This window comes from Solanum lycopersicum, chromosome 4 (genome assembly GCF_036512215.1).
Source record: "Solanum lycopersicum chromosome 4, SLM_r2.1".
Classification (NCBI taxonomy): domain Eukaryota; kingdom Viridiplantae; phylum Streptophyta; class Magnoliopsida; order Solanales; family Solanaceae; genus Solanum; species Solanum lycopersicum.
Genome location: NC_090803.1, coordinates 188,960 through 213,270, shown reverse-complemented (window position 1 = coordinate 213,270; position 24,311 = coordinate 188,960).

Sequence of the window (24,311 nt, the reverse complement as noted above, 5' to 3'; positions counted from 1 at the left end):
CCGTGATGGCCAACCGTATGCATAGACAACGTCTTGACGGACGTCCACGAACAAATTTGGCATTTTTGACGTCGGAATCCCGATCACCCAAAAAATGGTGTGCAATAGCACACGAAAATCGTCAAAATGAGGCGTATGCTCGCTCCGGGGCTCGTTTGACCTTCCAAACAGCCCAGAAAACCCGTGATGGCCAACCGTATGCATAGACAACGTCTTGACGGACGTCCACGAACAAATTTGGCATTTTTGACGTCGGAATCCCGATCACCCAAAAAATGGTGTGCAATAGCACACGAAAATCGTCAAAATGAGGCGTATGCTCGCTCCGGAGCTCGTTTGACCTTTCAAACGGCCCAGAAAACCCGTGATGGCCAACCGTATGCATAGACAACGTCTTGACGGACGTCCACGAACAAATTTTTCATTTTTGATGTCGGAATCCCGATCACCCAAAAAATGGTGTGCAATAGCACACGAAAATCGTCAAAATGAGGAGTATGCTCGCTCCGGGGCTCGTTTGACCTTCCAAACGGCCCAGAAAACCCGTGATGGCCAACCGTATGCATAGACAACGTCTTGACGGACGTCCACAAACAAATTTGGCATTTTTGACGTCGGAATCCCGATCACCCAAAAAATGGTGTGCAATAGCACACGAAAATCGTCAAAATGAGGCGTATGCTCGCTCCGGGGCTCGTTTGACCTTCCAAACGGCCCAGAAAACCCGTGATGGCCAACCGTATGCATAGACAACGTCTTGACGGACGTCCACGAAAATTTTTTGCATTTTTGACGTCGGAATCCCGATCACCCAAAAAATGGTGTGCAATAGCACACGAAAATCGTCAAAATGAGGCGTATGCTCGCTCCGGGGCTCGTTTGACCTTCCAAACGGCCCAGAAAACCCGTGATGGCCAACCGTATGCATAGACAACGTCTTGACAGACGTCCACCAAAAATTTTGCATTTTTGACGTCTGAATCCCGATCACCCAAAAAATGGTGTGCAATAGCACACGAAAATCGTCAAAATGAGGCGTATGCTCGCTCCGGGGCTCGTTTGACCTTCCAAACGGCCCAGAAAACCCGTGATGGCCAACCGTATGCATAGACAACGTCCTGACGGACGTCCACGAACAAATTTGGCATTTTTGACGTCGGAATCCCGATCACCCAAAAAATGTTGTGCAATAGCACACGAAAATCGTCAAAATGAGGCGTATGCTCACTCCAGGGCTCGTTTGACCTTCCAAACGGCCCAGAAAACCCGTGATGGCCAACCGTATGCATAGACAACGTCTTGACGGACGTCCACGAACAAATTTTGCATTTTTGACGTCGGAATCCCGATCACCCAAAAAATGGTGTGCAATAGCACATGAAAATCGTCAAAATGAGGCGTATGCTCGCTCCGGGGCTCGTTTGACCTTCCAAACGGCCCAGAAAACCCGTGATGGCCAACCGTATGAATAGACAACGTCTTGACGGACGTCCACGAACAAATTTTGCATTTTTGACGTCGGAATCCCGATCACCCAAAAAATGGTGTGCAATAGCACACGAAAATCGTCAAAATGAGGCGTATGCTCGCTCCGGGGCTCGTTTGACCTTCCAAACGGCCCAGAAAACCCGTGATGGCCAACCGTATGCATAGACAATGTCTTGATGGACGTCCACGAACAAATTTGGCATTTTTGACGTCGGAATCCCGATGTGCAATAGCACACGAAAATCGTCAAAATGAGGCGTATGCTCGCTCCGGGGCTCGTTTGACCTTCCAAATGGCCCAGAAAACCCGTGATGGCCAACCGTATTCATAGACAATGTCTTGACGGACGTCCACGAACAAATTTGGCATTTTTGACGTCGGAATCCCGATCACCCAAAAAATGGTATGCAATAGCATCCGAAAATCGTCAAAATGAGGCGTATGCTCGCTCCGGGGCTCATTTGACCTTCCAAACGGCCCAGAAAACCCGTGATTGCCAACCGTATGCATAGACAACGTCTTGACGGACGTCCACGAACAAATTTTGCATTTTTGACGTCGGAATCCCGATCACCCAAAAAATGGTGTGCAATAGCACACGAAAATCGTCAAAATGAGGCGTATGCTCGCTCCGGGGCTCGTTTGACCTTCCAAATGGCCCAGAAAACCCGTGATGGCAAACCGTATGCATAGACAACGTCTTGACGGACGTCCACGAACAAATTTGGCATTTTTGACGTCGGACTCCCGATCACCCAAAAAATGGTGTGCAATAGCACATGAAAATCGTCAAAATGAGGCGTATGCTCGCTCCGGGGCTCGTTTGACCTTCCAAACGGCCCAGAAAACCCGTGATGGCCAACCGTATGAATAGACAACGTCTTGACGGACGTCCACGAACAAATTTTGCATTTTTGACGTCGGAATCCCGATCACCCAAAAAATGGTGTGCAATAGCACACAAAAATCGTCAAAATGAGGCGTATGCTCGCTCCGGGGCTCGTTTGACCTTCCAAACGGCCCAGAAAACCCGTGATGGCCAACCGTATGCATAGACAACGTCTTGACGGACGTCCACGAACAAATTTGGCATTTTTGACGTCGGAATCCCGATCACCCAAAAAATGGTGTGCAATAGAATACGAAAATCGTCAAAATGAGGCATATGCTCGCTCCGGGGCTCGTTTGACTTTCCAAACGGCCCAGAAAACCCGTGATGGCCAACCGTATGCATAGACAACGTCTTGACGGACGTCCACGAACAAATTTTGCATTTTTGACGTCGGAATCCCGATCACCCAAAAAATGGTGTGCAATAGCACACGAAAATCGTCAAAATGAGGCGTATGCTCGCTCCGGGGCTCGTTTGACCTTCCAAACGGCCCAGAAAACCCGTGATGGCCAACCGTATGCATAGACAACGTCTTGACGGACGTCCACGAACAAATTTGGCAATTTTGACGTCGGAATCCCGATCACCCAAAAAATGGTGTGCAATAGCACACGAACATCGTCAAAATGAGGCGTATGCTCGCTCCGGGGCTCGTTTGACCTTCCAAATGGCCCAGAAAACCCTTAATGGCCAACCTTATGCATAGACAACGTCTTGACGGACGTCCACGAACAAATTTGGCATTTTTGACGTCGGAATCCCGATCACCCAAAAAATGGTGTGCAATAGCACACGAAAATCCTCAAAATGAGGCGTATGCTCGCTTCGGGGCTCGTTTGACCTTCCAAACGGCCCAGAAAACCCGTGATGGCCAACCGTATGCATTGACAACGTCTTGACGGACGTCTACGAACAAATTTTGCATTTTTGACGTCGGAATCCCGATCACCCCAAAAATGGTGTGCAATAGCACACGAAAATCGTCAAAATGAGGCGTATGCTCGCTCCGGGGCTCGTTTGACCTTCCAAACGGCCCAGAAAACCCGTGATGGCCAACCGTATGCATAGACAACGTCTTGACGGATGTCCACAAATAAATTTGGCATTTTTGACGTCGGAATCCCGATCACCCAAAAAATGGTGTGCAATAGCACACGAAAATCGTCAAAATGAGGCGTATGCTCGCTCCGGGGCTCGTTTGACCTTCCAAACGGCCCAGAAAACCCGTGATGGCCAACCGTATGCATAGACAATGTCTTGATGGACGTCCACGAACAAATTTGGCATTTTTGACGTCGGAATCCCGATGTGCAATAGCACACGAAAATCGTCAAAATGAGGCGTATGCTCGCTCCGGGGCTCGTTTGACCTTCCAAATGGCCCAGAAAACCCGTGATGGCCAACCGTATTCATAGACAATGTCTTGACGGACGTCCACGAACAAATTTGGCATTTTTGACGTCGGAATCCCGATCACCCAAAAAATGGTATGCAATAGCATCCGAAAATCGTCAAAATGAGGCGTATGCTCGCTCCGGGGCTCATTTGACCTTCCAAACGGCCCAGAAAACCCGTGATTGCCAACCGTATGCATAGACAACGTCTTGACGGACGTCCACGAACAAATTTTGCATTTTTGACGTCGGAATCCCGATCACCCAAAAAATGGTGTGCAATAGCACACGAAAATCGTCAAAATGAGGCGTATGCTCGCTCCGGGGCTCGTTTGACCTTCCAAACGGCCCAGAAAACCCGTGATGGCCAACCGTATGCATAGACAACGTCTTGACGGACGTCCACGAACAAATTTGGCATTTTTGACGTCGGAATCCCGATAACCAAAAAAATGGTGTGCAATAGCACACGAAAATCGTCAAAATGAGGCGTATGCTCGCTCCGGGGCTCGTTTGACCTTCCAAACGGCCCAGAAAACCCGTGATGGCCAACCGTATGCATAGACAACGTCTTGACGGACGTCCACGAACAAATTTTGCATTTTTGACGTCGGAATCCCGATCACCCAAAAAATGGTGTGCAATAGCACACGAAAATCATCAAAATGAGGCGTATGCTCGCTCCGGGGCTCGTTTGACCTTCCAAATGGCCCAGAAAACCCGTGATGGCCAACCGTATGCATAGACAACGTCTTGACGGACGTCCACGAACAAATTTGGCATTTTTGACGTCGGAATCCCGATCACCCAAAAAATGGTGTTTAATAGCACACGAAAATCGTCAAAATGAGGCGTATGCTCGCTCCGGGGCTCGTTTGACCTTCCAAACGGCCCAGAAAACCCGTGATGGCCAACCGTATGCATAGACAACGTCTTGACGAACGTCCACGAACAAATTTTGCATTTTTGACGTCGGAATCCCGATCACCCAAAAAATGGTGTGCAATAACACACGAAAATCGTCAAAATGAGGCGTATGCTCGCTCCGGGGCTCGTTTGACCTTCCAAACGGCCCAGAAAACCCGTGATGGCCAACCGTATGCATAGACAACGTCTTGACGGACGTCCACGAACAAATTTGGCATTTTTGACGTCGGAATCTCGATCACCCAAAAAATGGTGTGCAATAGCACACGAAAATCGTCAAAATGAGGCGTATGCTCGCTCCGGGGCTCGTTTGGCCTTCCAAACGGCCCAAAAAACCCGTGATGGCCAACCGTATGCATAGACAACGTCTTGACGGACGTCCACGAACAAATTTTACATTTTTGACGTCGGAATCCCGATCACCCAAAAAATGGTGTGCAATAGCACACGAAAATCGTCAAAATGAGGCGTATGCTCGCTCCGGGGCTCGTTTGACCTTCCAAACGGCCCAGAAAACCCGTGATGGCCAACCGTATGCATAGACAACGTCTTGACGGACGTCCACGAACAAATTTGGCATTTTTGACGTCGGAATCTCGATCACCCAAAAAATGGTGTGCAATAGCACACGAAAATCGTCAAAATGAGGCGTATGCTCGCTCCGGGGCTCGTTTGACCTTCCAAATGGCCCAGAAAACCCGTGATGGCCAACCGTATGCATAGACAACGTCTTAACGGACGTCCCGGAACAAATTTTGCATTTTTGACGTCGGAATCCCGATCACCCAAAAAATGGTGTGCAATAGCACACGAAAATCGTCAAAATGAGGGGTATGCTCGCTCCGGGGCTCGTTTGACCTTCCAAACGGCCCAGAAAACCTGTGATGGCCAACCGTATGCATAGACAACGTCTTGACGGACGTCCACGAACAAATTTGGCATTTTTGACGTCGGAATCCCGATCACCAAAAAAATGGTGTGCAATAGCACACGAAAATCGTCAAAATGAGGCGTATGCTCGCTCCGAGGCTCGTTTGACCTTCCAAACGGCCCAGAAAACCCGTGATGGCCAACCGTATGCATAGACAACGTCTTGACGGACATCCACGAACAAATTTTGCTTTTTTGACGTCGGAATCCCGATCACCCAAAAAATGGTGTGCAATAGCATACGAAAATCGTCAAAATGAGGCGTATGCTCGCTCCGGGGCTCGTTTAACATTCCAAATGGCCCAGAAAACCCATGATGGCAAACCGTATGCATAGACAACGTCTTGACGGACGTCCACGAACAAATTTGGCATTTTTGACGTCGGAATCCCGATCACCCAAAAAATGGTGTGCAATAGCACACGAAAATCATCAAAATGAGGCGTATGCTCGCTCCGGGGCTCGTTTGACCTTCCAAACGGCCCAGAAAACCCATGATGGCCAACCGTATGCATAGACAACGTCTTGACGGACGTCCATGAACAAATTTTGCATTTTTGACGTCGGAATCCCGATCACCCAAAAAATGGTGTGCAATAGCACACGAAAATCGTCAAAATGAGGCGTATGCTCGTTCCGGGGCTCGTTTGACCTTCCAAACGGCCCAGAAAACCCGTGTTGGCAAACCGTATGCATAGACAACGTCTTGACGGACGTCCATGAACAAATTTGGCATTTTTGACATCGGAATCCCGATCACCCAAAAAATGGTGTGCAATAGCACACGAAAATCGTCAAAATGAGGCGTATGCTCGCTCCGGGGCTCGTTTGACCTTCCAAACGGCCCAGAAAACCCGTTATGGCCAACCGTATGCATAAACAATGTCTTGACGGACGTCCACGAACAAATTTGGCATTTTTGACGTCGGAATCCCGATGTGCAATAGCACATGAAAATCGTCAAAATGAGGCGTATGCTCGCTCCGGGGCTCGTTTGACCTTCCAAACGGCCCAGAAAACCCGTGATGGCCAACCGTATGCATAGACAACGTCTTGACGGACGTCCACGAACATATTTTGCATTTTTGACGTCGGAATCCCGATCACCCAAAAAAAGGTGTGCAATAGCACACGAAAATCGTCAAAATGAGGCGTATGCTCGCTCCGGGGCTCGTTTGACCTTCCAAACGGCCCAGAAAACCCGTGATGGCCAACCGTATGCATAGACAACGTCTTGACGGACGTCCACAAACAAATTTGGCATTTTTGACGTCGGAATCCCGATCACCCAAAAAATGGTGTGCAATAGCACACGAAAATCGTCAAAATGAGGCGTATGCTCACTCCGGGGCTCTTTTGACCTTCCAAACGGCCCAGAAAACCCGTGATGGCCAACCGTATGCATAGACAACGTCTTGACGGACGTCCACGAAAAATTTTTGCATTTTTGACGTCGGAATCCCGATCACCCAAAAAATGGTGTGCAATAGCACACGAAAATCGTCAAAATGAGGCGTATGCTCGCTCCGGGGCTCGTTTGACCTTCCAAACGGCCCAGAAAACCCGTGATGGCCAACCGTATGCATAGACAACGTCTTGACGGACGTCCACAAACAAATTTGGCATTTTTGACGTCGGAATCCCGATCACCCAAAAAATGGTGTGCAATAGCACACGAAAATCGTCAAAATGAGGCGTATGCTCGCTCCGGGGCTCGTTTGACCTTCCAAACGGCCCAGAAAACCCGTGATGGCCAACCGTATGCATAGACAACGTCTTGACGGACGTCCACGAACAAATTTGGCCTTTTTGACGTCGGAATCCCGATCACCCAAAAAATGGTGTGCAATAGCACACGAAAATCGTCAAAATGAGGCGTATGCTCGCTCCAGGGCTCGTTTGACCTTACAAACGGCCCAGAAAACCCGTGATGGCCAACCGTATGCATAGACAACGTCTTGATGGACGTCCACGAACAAATTTTGCATTTTTGACGTCGGAATCCCGATCACCCAAAAAATGGTGTGCAATAGCACACAAAAATCGTCAAAATGAGGCGTATGCTCGCTTCGGGGCTCGTTTGACCTTCCAAACGGCCCAGAAAACCCGTGATGGCCAACCGTATGCATAGACAACGTCTTGACGGACGTCCACAAACAAATTTGGCATTTTTGACGTCGGAATCTCGATCACCCAAAAAATGGTGTGCAATAGCACACGAAAATCGTCAAAATGAGGCGTATGCTCGCTCCGGGGCTCGTTTGACCTTCCAAACGGCCCAGAAAACCCTTGATGGCCAACCGTATGCATAGACAACGTATTGACGGACGTCCACGAAAATTTTTTGCATTTTTGACGTCGGAATCCCGATCACCCAAAAAATGGTGTGCAATAGCACACGAAAATCGTCAAAATGAGGCGTATGCTCGCTCCGGGGCTCGTTTGACCTTCCAAACGGCCCAGAAAACCCGTGATGGCCAACCGTATGCATAGACAACGTCTTGACGGACGTCCACGAACAAATTTGGCATTTTTGACGTCGGAATCCCGATCACCCAAAAAATGGTGTGCAATAGCACACGAAAATCGTCAAAATGAGGCGTATGCTCGCTCCGGAGCTCGTTTGACCTTCCAAACGGCCCAGAAAACCCGTGATGGCCAACCGTATGCATAGACAACGTCTTGACGGACGTCCACGAACAAATTTTTCATTTTTGATGTCGGAATCCCGATCACCCAAAAAATGGTGTGCAATAGCACACGAAAATCGTCAAAATGAGGAGTATGCTCGCTCCGGGGCTCGTTTGACCTTCCAAACGGCCCAGAAAACCCGTGATGGCCAACCGTATGCATAGACAACGTCTTGACGGACGTCCACAAACAAATTTGGCATTTTTGACGTCGGAATCCCGATCACCCAAAAAATGGTGTGCAATAGCACACGAAAATCGTCAAAATGAGGCGTATGCTCGCTCCGGGGCTCGTTTGACCTTCCAAACGGCCCAGAAAACCCGTGATGGCCAACCGTATGCATAGACAACGTCTTGACGGACGTCCACGAAAAATTTTTGCATTTTTGACGTCGGAATCCCGATCACCCAAAAAATGGTGTGCAATAGCACACGAAAATCGTCAAAATGAGGCGTATGCTCGCTCCGGGGCTCGTTTGACCTTCCAAACGGCCCAGAAAACCCGTGATGGCCAACCGTATGCATAGACAACGTCTTGACAGACGTCCACCAAAAATTTTGCATTTTTGACGTCTGAATCCCGATCACCCAAAAAATGGTGTGCAATAGCACACGAAAATCGTCAAAATGAGGCGTATGCTCGCTCCGGGGCTCGTTTGACCTTCCAAACGGCCCAGAAAACCCGTGATGGCCAACCGTATGCATAGACAACGTCCTGACGGACGTCCACGAACAAATTTGGCATTTTTGACGTCGGAATCCCGATCACCCAAAAAATGTTGTGCAATAGCACACGAAAATCGTCAAAATGAGGCGTATGCTCACTCCAGGGCTCGTTTGACCTTCCAAACGGCCCAGAAAACCCGTGATGGCCAACCGTATGCATAGACAACGTCTTGACGGACGTCCACGAACAAATTTTGCATTTTTGACGTCGGAATCCCGATCACCCAAAAAATGGTGTGCAATAGCACATGAAAATCGTCAAAATGAGGCGTATGCTCGCTCCGGGGCTCGTTTGACCTTCCAAACGGCCCAGAAAACCCGTGATGGCCAACCGTATGAATAGACAACGTCTTGACGGACGTCCACGAACAAATTTTGCATTTTTGACGTCGGAATCCCGATCACCCAAAAAATGGTGTGCAATAGCACACGAAAATCGTCAAAATGAGGCGTATGCTCGCTCCGGGGCTCGTTTGACCTTCCAAACGGCCCAGAAAACCCGTGATGGCCAACCGTATGCATAGACAATGTCTTGATGGACGTCCACGAACAAATTTGGCATTTTTGACGTCGGAATCCCGATGTGCAATAGCACACGAAAATCGTCAAAATGAGGCGTATGCTCGCTCCGGGGCTCGTTTGACCTTCCAAATGGCCCAGAAAACCCGTGATGGCCAACCGTATTCATAGACAATGTCTTGACGGACGTCCACGAACAAATTTGGCATTTTTGACGTCGGAATCCCGATCACCCAAAAAATGGTATGCAATAGCATCCGAAAATCGTCAAAATGAGGCGTATGCTCGCTCCGGGGCTCATTTGACCTTCCAAACGGCCCAGAAAACCCGTGATTGCCAACCGTATGCATAGACAACGTCTTGACGGACGTCCACGAACAAATTTTGCATTTTTGACGTCGGAATCCCGATCACCCAAAAAATGGTGTGCAATAGCACACGAAAATCGTCAAAATGAGGCGTATGCTCGCTCCGGGGCTCGTTTGACCTTCCAAATGGCCCAGAAAACCCGTGATGGCAAACCGTATGCATAGACAACGTCTTGACGGACGTCCACGAACAAATTTGGCATTTTTGACGTCGGACTCCCGATCACCCAAAAAATGGTGTGCAATAGCACATGAAAATCGTCAAAATGAGGCGTATGCTCGCTCCGGGGCTCGTTTGACCTTCCAAACGGCCCAGAAAACCCGTGATGGCCAACCGTATGAATAGACAACGTCTTGACGGACGTCCACGAACAAATTTTGCATTTTTGACGTCGGAATCCCGATCACCCAAAAAATGGTGTGCAATAGCACACAAAAATCGTCAAAATGAGGCGTATGCTCGCTCCGGGGCTCGTTTGACCTTCCAAACGGCCCAGAAAACCCGTGATGGCCAACCGTATGCATAGACAACGTCTTGACGGACGTCCACGAACAAATTTGGCATTTTTGACGTCGGAATCCCGATCACCCAAAAAATGGTGTGCAATAGAACACGAAAATCGTCAAAATGAGGCATATGCTCGCTCCGGGGCTCGTTTGACTTTCCAAACGGCCCAGAAAACCCGTGATGGCCAACCGTATGCATAGACAGTGTCTTGACGGACGTCCACGAACAAATTTTGCATTTTTGACGTCGGAATCCCGATCACCCAAAAAATGGTGTGCAATAGCACACGAAAATCGTCAAAATGAGGCGTATGCTCGCTCCGGGGCTCGTTTGACCTTCCAAACGGCCCAGAAAACCCGTGATGGCCAACCGTATGCATAGACAACGTCTTGACGGACGTCCACGAACAAATTTGGCAATTTTGACGTCGGAATCCCGATCACCCAAAAAATGGTGTGCAATAGCACACGAACATCGTCAAAATGAGGCGTATGCTCGCTCCGGGGCTCGTTTGACCTTCCAAATGGCCCAGAAAACCCTTAATGGCCAACCTTATGCATAGACAACGTCTTGACGGACGTCCACGAACAAATTTGGCATTTTTGACGTCGGAATCCCGATCACCCAAAAAATGGTGTGCAATAGCACACGAAAATCCTCAAAATGAGGCGTATGCTCGCTTCGGGGCTCGTTTGACCTTCCAAACGGCCCAGAAAACCCGTGATGGCCAACCGTATGCATTGACAACGTCTTGACGGACGTCTACGAACAAATTTTGCATTTTTGACGTCGGAATCCCGATCACCCCAAAAATGGTGTGCAATAGCACACGAAAATCGTCAAAATGAGGCGTATGCTCGCTCCGGGGCTCGTTTGACCTTCCAAACGGCCCAGAAAACCCGTGATGGCCAACCGTATGCATAGACAACGTCTTGACGGATGTCCACAAATAAATTTGGCATTTTTGACGTCGGAATCCCGATCACCCAAAAAATGGTGTGCAATAGCACACGAAAATCGTCAAAATGAGGCGTATGCTCGCTCCGGGGCTCGTTTGACCTTCCAAACGGCCCAGAAAACCCGTGATGGCCAACCGTATGCATAGACAATGTCTTGATGGACGTCCACGAACAAATTTGGCATTTTTGACGTCGGAATCCCGATGTGCAATAGCACACGAAAATCGTCAAAATGAGGCGTATGCTCGCTCCGGGGCTCGTTTGACCTTCCAAATGGCCCAGAAAACCCGTGATGGCCAACCGTATTCATAGACAATGTCTTGACGGACGTCCACGAACAAATTTGGCATTTTTGACGTCGGAATCCTGATCACCCAAAAAATGGTATGCAATAGCATCCGAAAATCGTCAAAATGAGGCGTATGCTCGCTCCGGGGCTCATTTGACCTTCCAAACGGCCCAGAAAACCCGTGATTGCCAACCGTATGCATAGACAACGTCTTGACGGACGTCCACGAACAAATTTTGCATTTTTGACGTCGGAATCCCGATCACCCAAAAAATGGTGTGCAATAGCACACGAAAATCGTCAAAATGAGGCGTATGCTCGCTCCGGGGCTCGTTTGACCTTCCAAACGGCCCAGAAAACCCGTGATGGCCAACCGTATGCATAGACAACGTCTTGACGGACGTCCACGAACAAATTTGGCATTTTTGACGTCGGAATCCCGATCACCAAAAAAATGGTGTGCAATAGCACACGAAAATCGTCAAAATGAGGCGTATGCTCGCTCCGGGGCTCGTTTGACCTTCCAAACGGCCCAGAAAACCCGTGATGGCCAACCGTATGCATAGACAACGTCTTGACGGACGTCCACGAACAAATTTTGCATTTTTGACGTCGGAATCCCGATCACCCAAAAAATGGTGTGCAATAGCACACGAAAATCATCAAAATGAGGCGTATGCTCGCTCCGGGGCTCGTTTGACCTTCCAAATGGCCCAGAAAACCCGTGATGGCCAACCGTATGCATAGACAACGTCTTGACGGACGTCCACGAACAAATTTGGCATTTTTGACGTCGGAATCCCGATCACCCAAAAAATGGTGTTTAATAGCACACGAAAATCGTCAAAATGAGGCGTATGCTCGCTCCGGGGCTCGTTTGACCTTCCAAACGGCCCAGAAAACCCGTGATGGCCAACCGTATGCATAGACAACGTCTTGACGAACGTCCACGAACAAATTTTGCATTTTTGACGTCGGAATCCCGATCACCCAAAAAATGGTGTGCAATAACACACGAAAATCGTCAAAATGAGGCGTATGCTCGCTCCGGGGCTCGTTTGACCTTCCAAACGGCCCAGAAAACCCGTGATGGCCAACCGTATGCATAGACAACGTCTTGACGGACGTCCACGAACAAATTTGGCATTTTTGACGTCGGAATCTCGATCACCCAAAAAATGGTGTGCAATAGCACACGAAAATCGTCAAAATGAGGCGTATGCTCGCTCCGGGGCTCGTTTGGCCTTCCAAACGGCCCAAAAAACCCGTGATGGCCAACCGTATGCATAGACAACGTCTTGACGGACGTCCACGAACAAATTTTGCATTTTTGACGTCGGAATCCCGATCACCCAAAAAATGGTGTGCAATAGCACACGAAAATCGTCAAAATGAGGCGTATGCTCGCTCCGGGGCTCGTTTGACCTTCCAAACGGCCCAGAAAACCCGTGATGGCCAACCGTATGCATAGACAACGTCTTGACGGACGTCCACGAACAAATTTGGCATTTTTGACGTCGGAATCTCGATCACCCAAAAAATGGTGTGCAATAGCACACGAAAATCGTCAAAATGAGGCGTATGCTCGCTCCGGGGCTCGTTTGACCTTCCAAATGGCCCAGAAAACCCGTGATGGCCAACCGTATGCATAGACAACGTCTTAACGGACGTCCCGGAACAAATTTTGCATTTTTGACGTCGGAATCCCGATCACCCAAAAAATGGTGTGCAATAGCACACGAAAATCGTCAAAATGAGGGGTATGCTCGCTCCGGGGCTCGTTTGACCTTCCAAACGGCCCAGAAAACCTGTGATGGCCAACCGTATGCATAGACAACGTCTTGACGGACGTCCACGAACAAATTTGGCATTTTTAACGTCGGAATCCCGATCACCAAAAAAATGGTGTGCAATAGCACACGAAAATCGTCAAAATGAGGCGTATGCTCGCTCCGAGGCTCGTTTGACCTTCCAAACGGCCCAGAAAACCCGTGATGGCCAACCGTATGCATAGACAACGTCTTGACGGACATCCACGAACAAATTTTGCTTTTTTGACGTCGGAATCCCGATCACCCAAAAAATGGTGTGCAATAGCATACGAAAATCGTCAAAATGAGGCGTATGCTCGCTCCGGGGCTCGTTTAACATTCCAAATGGCCCAGAAAACCCATGATGGCAAACCGTATGCATAGACAACGTCTTGACGGACGTCCACGAACAAATTTGGCATTTTTGACGTCGGAATCCCGATCACCCAAAAAATGGTGTGCAATAGCACACGAAAATCATCAAAATGAGGCGTATGCTCGCTCCGGGGCTCGTTTGACCTTCCAAACGGCCCAGAAAACCCATGATGGCCAACCGTATGCATAGACAACGTCTTGACGGACGTCCATGAACAAATTTTGCATTTTTGACGTCGGAATCCCGATCACCCAAAAAATGGTGTGCAATAGCACACGAAAATCGTCAAAATGAGGCGTATGCTCGTTCCGGGGCTCGTTTGACCTTCCAAACGGCCCAGAAAACCCGTGTTGGCAAACCGTATGCATAGACAACGTCTTGACGGACGTCCATGAACAAATTTGGCATTTTTGACATCGGAATCCCGATCACCCAAAAAATGGTGTGCAATAGCACACGAAAATCGTCAAAATGAGGCGTATGCTCGCTCCGGGGCTCGTTTGACCTTCCAAACGGCCCAGAAAACCCGTGATGGCCAACCGTATGCATAGACAACGTCTTGACGGACGTCCACGAACAAATTTTGCATTTTTGACGTCGGAATCCCGATCACCCAAAAAATGGTGTGCAATAGCACACGAAAATCGTCAAAATGAGGCGTTTGCTCGCTCCGGGGCTCGTTTGACCTTCCAAACGGCCCAGAAAACCCGTGATGGCCAACCGTATGCATAGACAACGTCTTGACGGACGTCCACGAACAAATTTGGCATTTTTGACGTCGGAATCCCGATCACCCAAAAAATGGTGTGCAATAGCACACGAAAATCGTCAAAATGAGGCGTATGCTCGCTCCGGGGCTCGTTTGACCTTCCAAACGGCCCAGAAAACCCGTGATGGCCAACCGTATGCATAGACAACGTCTTGACGGACGTCCACGAACAAATTTTGCATTTTTGACGTCGGAATCCCGATCACCCAAAAAATGGTGTGCAATAGCACACGAAAATCGTCAAAATGAGGCGTATGCTCGCTCCGGGGCTCGTTTGACCTTCCAAATGGCCCAAAATACCCGTGATGGCCAACCGTATGCATAGAAAACGTCTTGACGGACGTCCACGAACAAATTTGGCATTTTTGACGTCGGAATCCCGATCACCCAAAAAATGGTGTCCAATAGCACACGAAAATCGTCGAAATGAGGCGTATGCTCGCTCCGGGGCTCGTTTGACCTTCCAAACGGCCCAGAAAACCCGTGATGGCCAACCGTATGCATAGACAACGTCTTGACAAACGTCCACGAACAAATTTTGCATTTTTGACGTCGGAATCCCGATCACCCAAAAAATGGTGTGCAATAACACACGAAAATCGTCAAAATGAGGCGTATGCTCGCTCCGGGGCTCGTTTGACCTTCCAAACGGCCCAGAAAACCCGTGATGGCCAACCGTATGCATAGACAACGTCTTGACGGACGTCCACGAACAAATTTGGCATTTTTGACGTCGGAATCTCGATCACCCAAAAAATGGTGTGCAATAGCACACGAAAATCGTCAAAATGAGGCGTATGCTCGCTCCGGGGCTCGTTTGACCTTCCAAACGGCCCAGAAAACCCCTGATGGCCAACCGTATGCATAGACAATGTCTTGACGGACGTCCACAAACAAATTTTGCATTTTTGACGTCGGAATCCCGATCACCCAAAAAATGGTGTGCAATAGCACACGAAAATCGTCAAAATGAGGCGTATGCTCGCTCTGGGGCTCGTTTGACCTTCCAAATGGCCCAGAAAACCCGTGATGGCCAACCGTATGCATAGACAACGTCTATACAGACATCCACGAACAAATTTGGCATTTTTAACGTCGGAATCCCGATCACCCAAAAAATGGTGTGCAATAGCACGCGAAAATCGTCAAAATGAGGCGTATACTCGCTCCGGGGCTCGTTTGACCTTCCAAACGGCCCAGAAAACCCGTGATGGCCAACCGTATGCATAGACAACGTCTTGACGGACGTCCATGAACAAATTTTGCATTTTTGACGTCGAAATCCCGATCACCCAAAAAATGGTGTGCAATAGCACACGAAAATCGTCAAAATGAGGCGTATGCTCGCTCCGGGGCTCGTTTGACCTTCCAAACGGCCCAGAAAACCCGTGATGGCCAACCGTATGCATAGACAACGTCTTGACGGACGTCCACGAAAAAATTTGGCATTTTTGATGTCGGAATCCCGATCACCCAAAAAATGGTGTGCAATAGCACACGAAAATCGTCAAAATGAGGCGTATGCTCGCTTCGGGGCTCGTTTGACCTTTCAAACGGCCCAGAAAACCCGTGATGGCCAACCGTATGCATAGACAACGTCTTGACGGACGTCCACGAATAAATTTTGCATTTTTGACGTCGGAATCCCGATCACCCAAAAAATGGTGTGCAATAGCACACGAAAATCGTCAAAATGAGGCGTATGCTCGCTCCGGGGCTCGTTTGACCTTCCAAACGGCCCAGAAAACCCGTGATGGCCAACCGTATGCATAGACAACGTCTTGACGGACGTCCATGAACAAATTTGGCATTTTTGACGTCGGAATCCCGATCACCCAAAAAATGGTGTGCAATAGCACACGAAAATCGTCAAAATGAGGCGTATGCTCGCTCCGGGGCTCGTTTGACCTTCCAAATGGCCCAGAAAACCCGTGATTGCCAACCGTATGCATAGACAACGTCTTGACGGACGTCCACGAACAAATTTGGCATTTTTGACGTCGGAATCCCGATCACCCAAAAAATGGTGTGCAATAGCACACGAAAATTGTCAAAATGAGGCGTATGCTCGCTCCGGGGCTCGTTTGACCTTCCTAACGGCCCAGAAAACCCATGATGGCCAACCGTATGCATAGACAACGTCTTGACGGACGTCCACGAAAATTTTTTGCATTTTTGACGTCGGAATCCCGATCACCCAAAAAATGGTGTGCAATAGCACACGAAAATCGTCAAAATGAGGCGTATGCTCGCTCCGGGGCTCGTTTGACCTTCCAAACGGCCCAGAAACCCCGTGATGGCCAACCGTATGCATAGACAACGTCTTGACGGACGTCCACGAACAAATTTGGCATTTTTGACGTCGGAATCCCGATCACCCAAAAAATGGTGTGCAATAGCACACGAAAATCGTCAAAATGAGGCGTATGCTCGCTCCGGGGCTCGTTTGACCTTCCAAACGGCCCAGAAAACCCGTGATGGCCAACCGTATGCATAGACAACGTCTTGACGGACGTTCACGAACAAATTTTGCATTTTTGACGTCTGAATCCCGATCACCCAAAAAATGGTGTGCAATAGCACACGAAAATCGTCAAAATGAGGCGTATGCTCGCTCCGGGGCTCGTTTGACCTTCCAAATGGCCCAGAAAACCCGTGATGGCCAACCGTATGCATAGACAACGTCCTGACGGACGTCCACGAACAAATTTGGCATTTTTGACGTCGGAATCCCGATCACCCAAAAAATGCTGTGCAATAGCACACGAAAATCGTCAAAATGAGGCATATGCTCGCTCCGGGGCTCGTTTGACCTTCCAAACGGCCCAGAAAACCCGTGATGGCCAACCGTATGCATAGACAACGTCTTGACGGATGTCCACGAACAAATTTTGAACTTTTGACGTCGGAATCCCGATCACCCAAAAAATGGTGTGCAATAGCACACGAAAATCGTCAAAATGAGGCGTATGCTCGCTCCGGGGCTCGTTTGACCTTCCAAACAGCCCACAAAACCCGTGATGGCCAACCGTATGCATAGACAACGTCTTGAAGGATGTCCACGAACAAATATGGCATTTTTGAGGTCGGAATCCCGATCACCCAAAAAATGGTGTGCAATAGCACACGAAAATCGTCAAAATGAGGCGTATGCTCGCTCCGGGGCTTGTTTGACCTTCCAAATGGCCGAGAAAACCCGTGATGGCCAACCGTATGCATAGACAACGTCTTGACGGACGTCCACGAACAAATTTAGCATTTTTGACGTCGGAATCCCGATCACCCAAAAAATGGTGTGCAATAGCACACGAAAATTGTCAAAATGAGGCGTATGCTGCTCCGGGGCTCGTTTGACCTTCCAAACGGCCCAGAAAACCCGTGATGGCCAACCGTATGCATAGACAACGTCTTGACGGACGTCCACGAACAAATTTTGCATTTTTGACGTCGGAATCCCGATCACCCAAAAAATGGTGTGCAATAGCACACGAAAATCGTCAAAATGAGGCGTATGCTTGCTCCGGGGCTCAATTGACCTTCCAAACGGCCCAGAAAACCCGTGATGGCCAACCGTATGCATAGACAATGTCTTGACGGACGTCCACGAACAAATTTTGCATTTTTGACATCGGAATCCCGATCACCCAAAAAATGGTGTGCAATAGCACACGAAAATCGTCAAAATGAGGCGTATGCTCGCTCCGGGGCTCGTTTGACCTTCCAAATGGCCTAGAAAACCCGTGATGGTTAACCGTATGCATAGACAACGTCTTGACGGACGTCCACGAACAAATTTGGCATTTTTGACGTCGGAATCCCGATCACCCAAAAAATGGTGTGCAATAGCACACGAAAATCGTCAAAATGAGGCGTATGCTCGCTCCGGAGCTCGTTTGACCTTCCAAATGGCCCAGAAAACCCGTGATTGCCAACCGTATGCATAGACAACGTCCTGACGGACGTCCACGAACAAATTTGGCATTTTTGACGTCGGAATCCCGATCACCCAAAAAATGGTGTGCAATAGCACACGAAAATCGTCAAAATGAGGCGTATGCTCGCTCCGGGGCTCGTTTGACCTTCCAAACGGCCCAGAAAACCCGTGATGGCCAACCGTATGCATAGACAACGTCTTGACGGACGTCCACGAACAAATTTTGCATTTTTGACGTCGGAATCCCGATCACCCAAAAAATGGTGTGCAATAGCACACGAAAATCGTCAAAATGAGGCGTATGCTCGCTCCGGGGCTCGTTTGACCTTCCAAATGGCCCAGAAAACCCGTGATGGCCAACCGTATGCATAGACAACGTCTTGACAGACGTCCACAAACAAATTTTGCATTTTTGACGTCGGAATCCCGATCACCCAAAAAATGGTGTCCAATAGCACACGAAAATCGTCAAAATAAGGCGTATGCTCGCTCCGGGGCTCATTTGACCTTCCAAACGGCCCAGAAAACCCGTGATGGCCAACCGTATGCATAGACAACGTCTTGACGAACGTCCACGAACAAATTTTGCATTTTTGACGTCGGAATCCCGATCACCCAAAAAATGGTGTGCAATAGCACACGAAAATCGTCAAAATGAGGCGTATGCTCGCTCCGGGGCTCGTTTGACCTTCCAAATGGCCTAGAAAACCCGTGATGGCCAACCGTATGCATAGACAACGTCTTGACGGACGTCCACGAACAAATTTGGCATTTTTGACGTCGGAATCCCGATCACCCAAAAAATGGTGTGCAATAGCACACGAAAATCGTCAAAATGAGGCGTATGCTCGCTCCGGAGCTCGTTTGACCTTCCAAATGGCCCAGAAAACCCGTGATTGCCAACCGTATGCATAGACAACGTCCTGACGGACGTCCACGAACAAATTTGGCATTTTTGACGTCGGAATCTCGATCACCCAAAAAATGCTGTGCAATAGCACACGAAAATCGTCAAAATGAGGCATATGCTCGCTCCGGGGCTCGTTTGACCTTCCAAACGGCCCAGAAAACCCGTGATGGCCAACCGTATGCATAGACAACGTCTTGACGGATGTCCACGAACAAATTTTGCATTTTTGACGTCGGAATCCCGATCACCCAAAAAATGGTGTGCAATAGCACACGAAAATCGTCAAAATGAGGCGTATGCTCGCTCCGGAACTCGTTTGACCTTCCAAACGGCCCAGAAAACCCGTGATGGCCAACCGTATGCATAGACAACATCTTGAAGGATGTCCACGAACAAATATGGCATTTTTGACGTCGGAATCCTGATCACCCAAAAAATGGTGTGCAATAGCACACGAAAATCGTCAAAATGAGGCGTATGCTCGCTCCGGGGCTCGTTTGACCTTCCAAATGGCCTAGAAAACCCGTGATGGCCAACCGTATGCATAGACAACGTCTTGACGGACGTCCACGAACAAATTTGGCATTTTTGACGTCGGAATCCCGATCACCCAAAAAATGGTGTGCAATAGCACACGAAAATCGTCAAAATGAGGCGTATGCTCGCTCCGGTGCTCGTTTGACCTTCCAAACGGCCCAGAAAACCCGTGATGGCCAATCGTATGCATAGACAACGTCTTGACGGACGTCCACGAACAAATTTTGCATTTTTGACGTCGGAATCTCGATCACCCAAAAAATGGTGTGCAATAGCACACGAAAATCGTCAAAATGAGGCGTATGCTCGCTCCGGGGCTCGTTTGACCTTCCAAACGGCCCAGAAAACCCGTGATGGCCAACCGTATGCATAGACAACGTCTTGACGGATGTCCACCAACAAATTTGGCATTTTTGACGTCGGAATCTCGATCACCTAAAAAATGGTGTGCGATAGCACACGAAAATCGTCAAAATGAGGCGTATGCTCGCTCCGGGGCTCGTTTGACCTTCCAAACGGCCCAGAAAACCCGTGATGGCCAACCGTATGCATAGACAACGTCTTGACGGACGTCCACGAACAAATTTTGCATTTTTGACGTCAGAATCCCGATCACCCAAAAAATGGTGTGCAATAGCACACAAAAATCGTCAAAATGAGGCGTATGCTCGCTCCGGGGCTCGTTTGACCTTCCAAACGGCCCAGAAAACCCGTGATGGCCAACCGTATGCATAGACAACATCTTGACGGACGTCCACGAACAAATTTTGCATTTTTGACGTCGGAATCCCGATCACCCAAAAAATGGTGTGCAATAGCACACGAAAATCGTCAAAATGAGGCGTATGCTCGCTCCGGGGCTCGTTTTAACTTCCAAATGGCCCAGAAAACCCGTGATGGCCAACCGTATGCAAAGACAATGTCTTGACGGACGTCCACGAACAAATTTGGCATTTTTGACGTCGGAATCCCGATCACCCAAAAAATGGTGTTCAATAGCACACGAAAATCGTCAAAATGAGGCGTATGCTCGCTCCGGGGCTCGTTTGACCTTCCAAACGGCCCAGAAAACCCGTGATGGCCAACCGTATGCATAGACAACGTCTTGACGGACGTCCACGAACAAATTTGGCATTTTTGACGTCGGAATCTCGATCACCCAAAAAATGGTGTGCAGTAGCACACGAAAATCGTCAAAATGAGGCGTATGCTCGCTCCAGGGCTCGTTTGACCTTCCAAACGGCCCAGAAAACCCGTGATGGCCAACCGTATGCATAGACAACGTCTTGACGGACGTCCACGAACAAATTTTGCATTTTTGACGTCGGAATCCCGATCACCCAAAAAATGGTGTGCAATAGCACACGAAAATCGTCAAAATGAGGCGTATGCTCGCTCCGGGGCTCGTTTGACCTTCCAAATGGCCCAGAAAACCCGTGATGGCAAACCGTATGCAAAGACAACGTCATGACGGACGTCCATGAACAAATTTTGCATTTTTGACGTCGGAATCCCGATCACCCAAAAAATGGTGTGCAATAACACACGAAAATCGTCAAAATAAGGCGTATGCTCGCTCCGGGGCTCGTTTGACCTTCCAAATGGCCCAGAAAACCCGTGATGGCCAACCGTATGCAAAGACAACGTCTTGACGGACGTCCACGAAAAAATTTGGCATTTTTGACGTCGGAATCCCGATCACCCAAAAATGCTGTGCAATAGCACACGAAAATCGTCAAAATGAGGCATATGCTCGCTCCGGGGCTCGTTTGACCTTCCAAACGGCCCAGAAAACCCGTGATGGCCAACCGTATGCATAGACAACGTCTTGACGGACGTCCACGAACAAATTTGGCATTTTTGACGTCGGAATCCCGATCACCAAAAAAATGGTGTGCAATAGCACACGAAAATCGTCAAAATGAGGCGTATGCTCGCTCCGGGGCTCGTTTGACCTTCCAAACGGCCCAGAAAACCCGTGATGGCCAACCGTATGCATAGACAATGTCTTGACGGACGTCCACGAACAAATTTTGCATTTTTGACGTCGGAATCCCGATCACCCAAAAAATGGTGTGCAATAGCACACGAAAATCGTCAAAATGAGGCGTATGCTCGCTCCGGGGCTCGTTTGACCTTCCAAATGGCCTAGAAAACCCGTGATGGCCAACCGTATGCATAGACAACGTCTTGACGGACGTCCACGAACAAATTTGGCATTTTTGACGTCGGAATCCCGATCACCCAAAAAATGGTGTGCAATAGCACAAGAAAATCGTCAAAATGAGGCGTATGCTCGCTCCGGGGCTCGTTTGACCTTCCAAACGGCCCAGATAACCCGTGATGGCCAACCGTATGCATAGACAACGTCTTGACGGACGTCCACGAACAAATTTTGCATTTTTGACGTCGGAATCCCGATCACCCAAAAAATGGTGTGCAATAGCACACGAAAATCGTCAAAATGAGGCGTATGCTCGCTCCGGGGCTCGTTTGACCTTCCAAACGGCCCAGAAAACCCGTGATGGCCAACCGTATGCATAGACAACGTCTTGACGGACGTCCACCAACAAATTTGGCATTTTTGACGTCGGAATCTCGATCACCTAAAAAATGGTGTGCAATAGCACACGAAAATCGTCAAAATGAGGCGTATGCTCGCTCCGGGGCTCGTTTGACCTTCCAAACGGCCCAGAAAACCCGTGATGGCCAACCGTATGCATAGACAACGTCTTGACGGACGTCCACGAACAAATTTTTCATTTTTGACGTCGGAATCCCGATCACCCAAAAAATGGTGTGCAATAGCACACGAAAATCGTCAAAATGAGGCGTATGCTCGCTCCGGGGCTCGTTTGACCATCCAAACGGCCCATAAAACCCGTGATGGCCAACCGTATGCATAGACAACGTCTTGACGGACGTCCACGAACAAATTTTGCATTTTTGACGTCAGAATCCCGATCACCCAAAAAATGGTGTGCAATAGCACACAAAAATCGTCAAAATGAGGCGTATGCTCGCTCCGGGGCTCGTTTGACCTTCCAAACGGCCCAGAAAACCCGTGATGGCCAACCGTATGCATAGACAACATCTTGACGGACGTCCACGAACAAATTTTGCATTTTTGACGTCGGAATCCCGATCACCCAAAAAATGGTGTGCAATAGCACACGAAAATCGTCAAAATGTGGCGTATGCTCGCTCCGGGGCTCGTTTTACCTTCCAAATGGCCCAGAAAACCCGTGATGGCAAACCGTATGCAAAGACAATGTCTTGACGGACGTCCACGAACAAATTTGGCATTTTTGACGTCGGAATCCCGATCACCCAAAAAATGGTGTGCAATAGCACACGAAAATCGTCAAAATGAGGCGTATGCTCGCTCCGGGGCTCGTTTGACCTTCCAAACGGCCCAGAAAACCCGTGATGGCCAACCGTATGCATAGACAACGTCTTGACGGACGTCCACGAACAAATTTGGCATTTTTGACGTCGGAATCCCGATCACCCAAAAAATGGTGTGCAGTAGCACACGAAAATCGTCAAAATGAGGCGTATGCTCGCTCCAGGGCTCGTTTGACCTTCCAAACGGCCCAGAAAACCCGTGATGGCCAACCGTATGCATAGACAACGTCTTGACGGACGTCCACGAACAAATTTTGCATTTTTGACGTCGGAATCCCGATCACCCAAAAAATGGTGTGCAATAGCACACGAAAATCGTCAAAATGAGGCGTATGCTCGCTCCGGGGCTCGTTTGACCTTCCAAATGGCCTAGAAAACCCGTGATGGCCAACCGTATGCATAGAAAACGTCTTGACGGACGTCCACGAACAAATTTTGCATTTTTGACGTCGGAATCCCGATCACCCAAAAAATGGTGTGCAATAGCACAAGAAAATCGTCAAAATGAGGCGTATGCTCGCTCCGGGGCTCGTTTGACCTTCCAAACGGCCCAGATAACCCGTGATGGCCAACCGTATGCATAGACAACGTCTTGACGGACGTCCACGAACAAATTTTGCATTTTTGACGTCAGAATCCCGATCACCCAAAAAATGGTGTGCAATAGCACACGAAAATCGTCAAAATGAGGCGTATGCTCGCTCCGGGGCTCGTTTGACCTTCCAAACGGCCCAGAAAACCCGTGATGGCCAACCGTATGCATAGACAACGTCTTGACGGACGTCCACCAACAAATTTGGCATTTTTGACGTCGGAATCTCGATCACCTAAAAAATGGTGTGCAATAGCACACGAAAATCGTCAAAATGAGGCGTA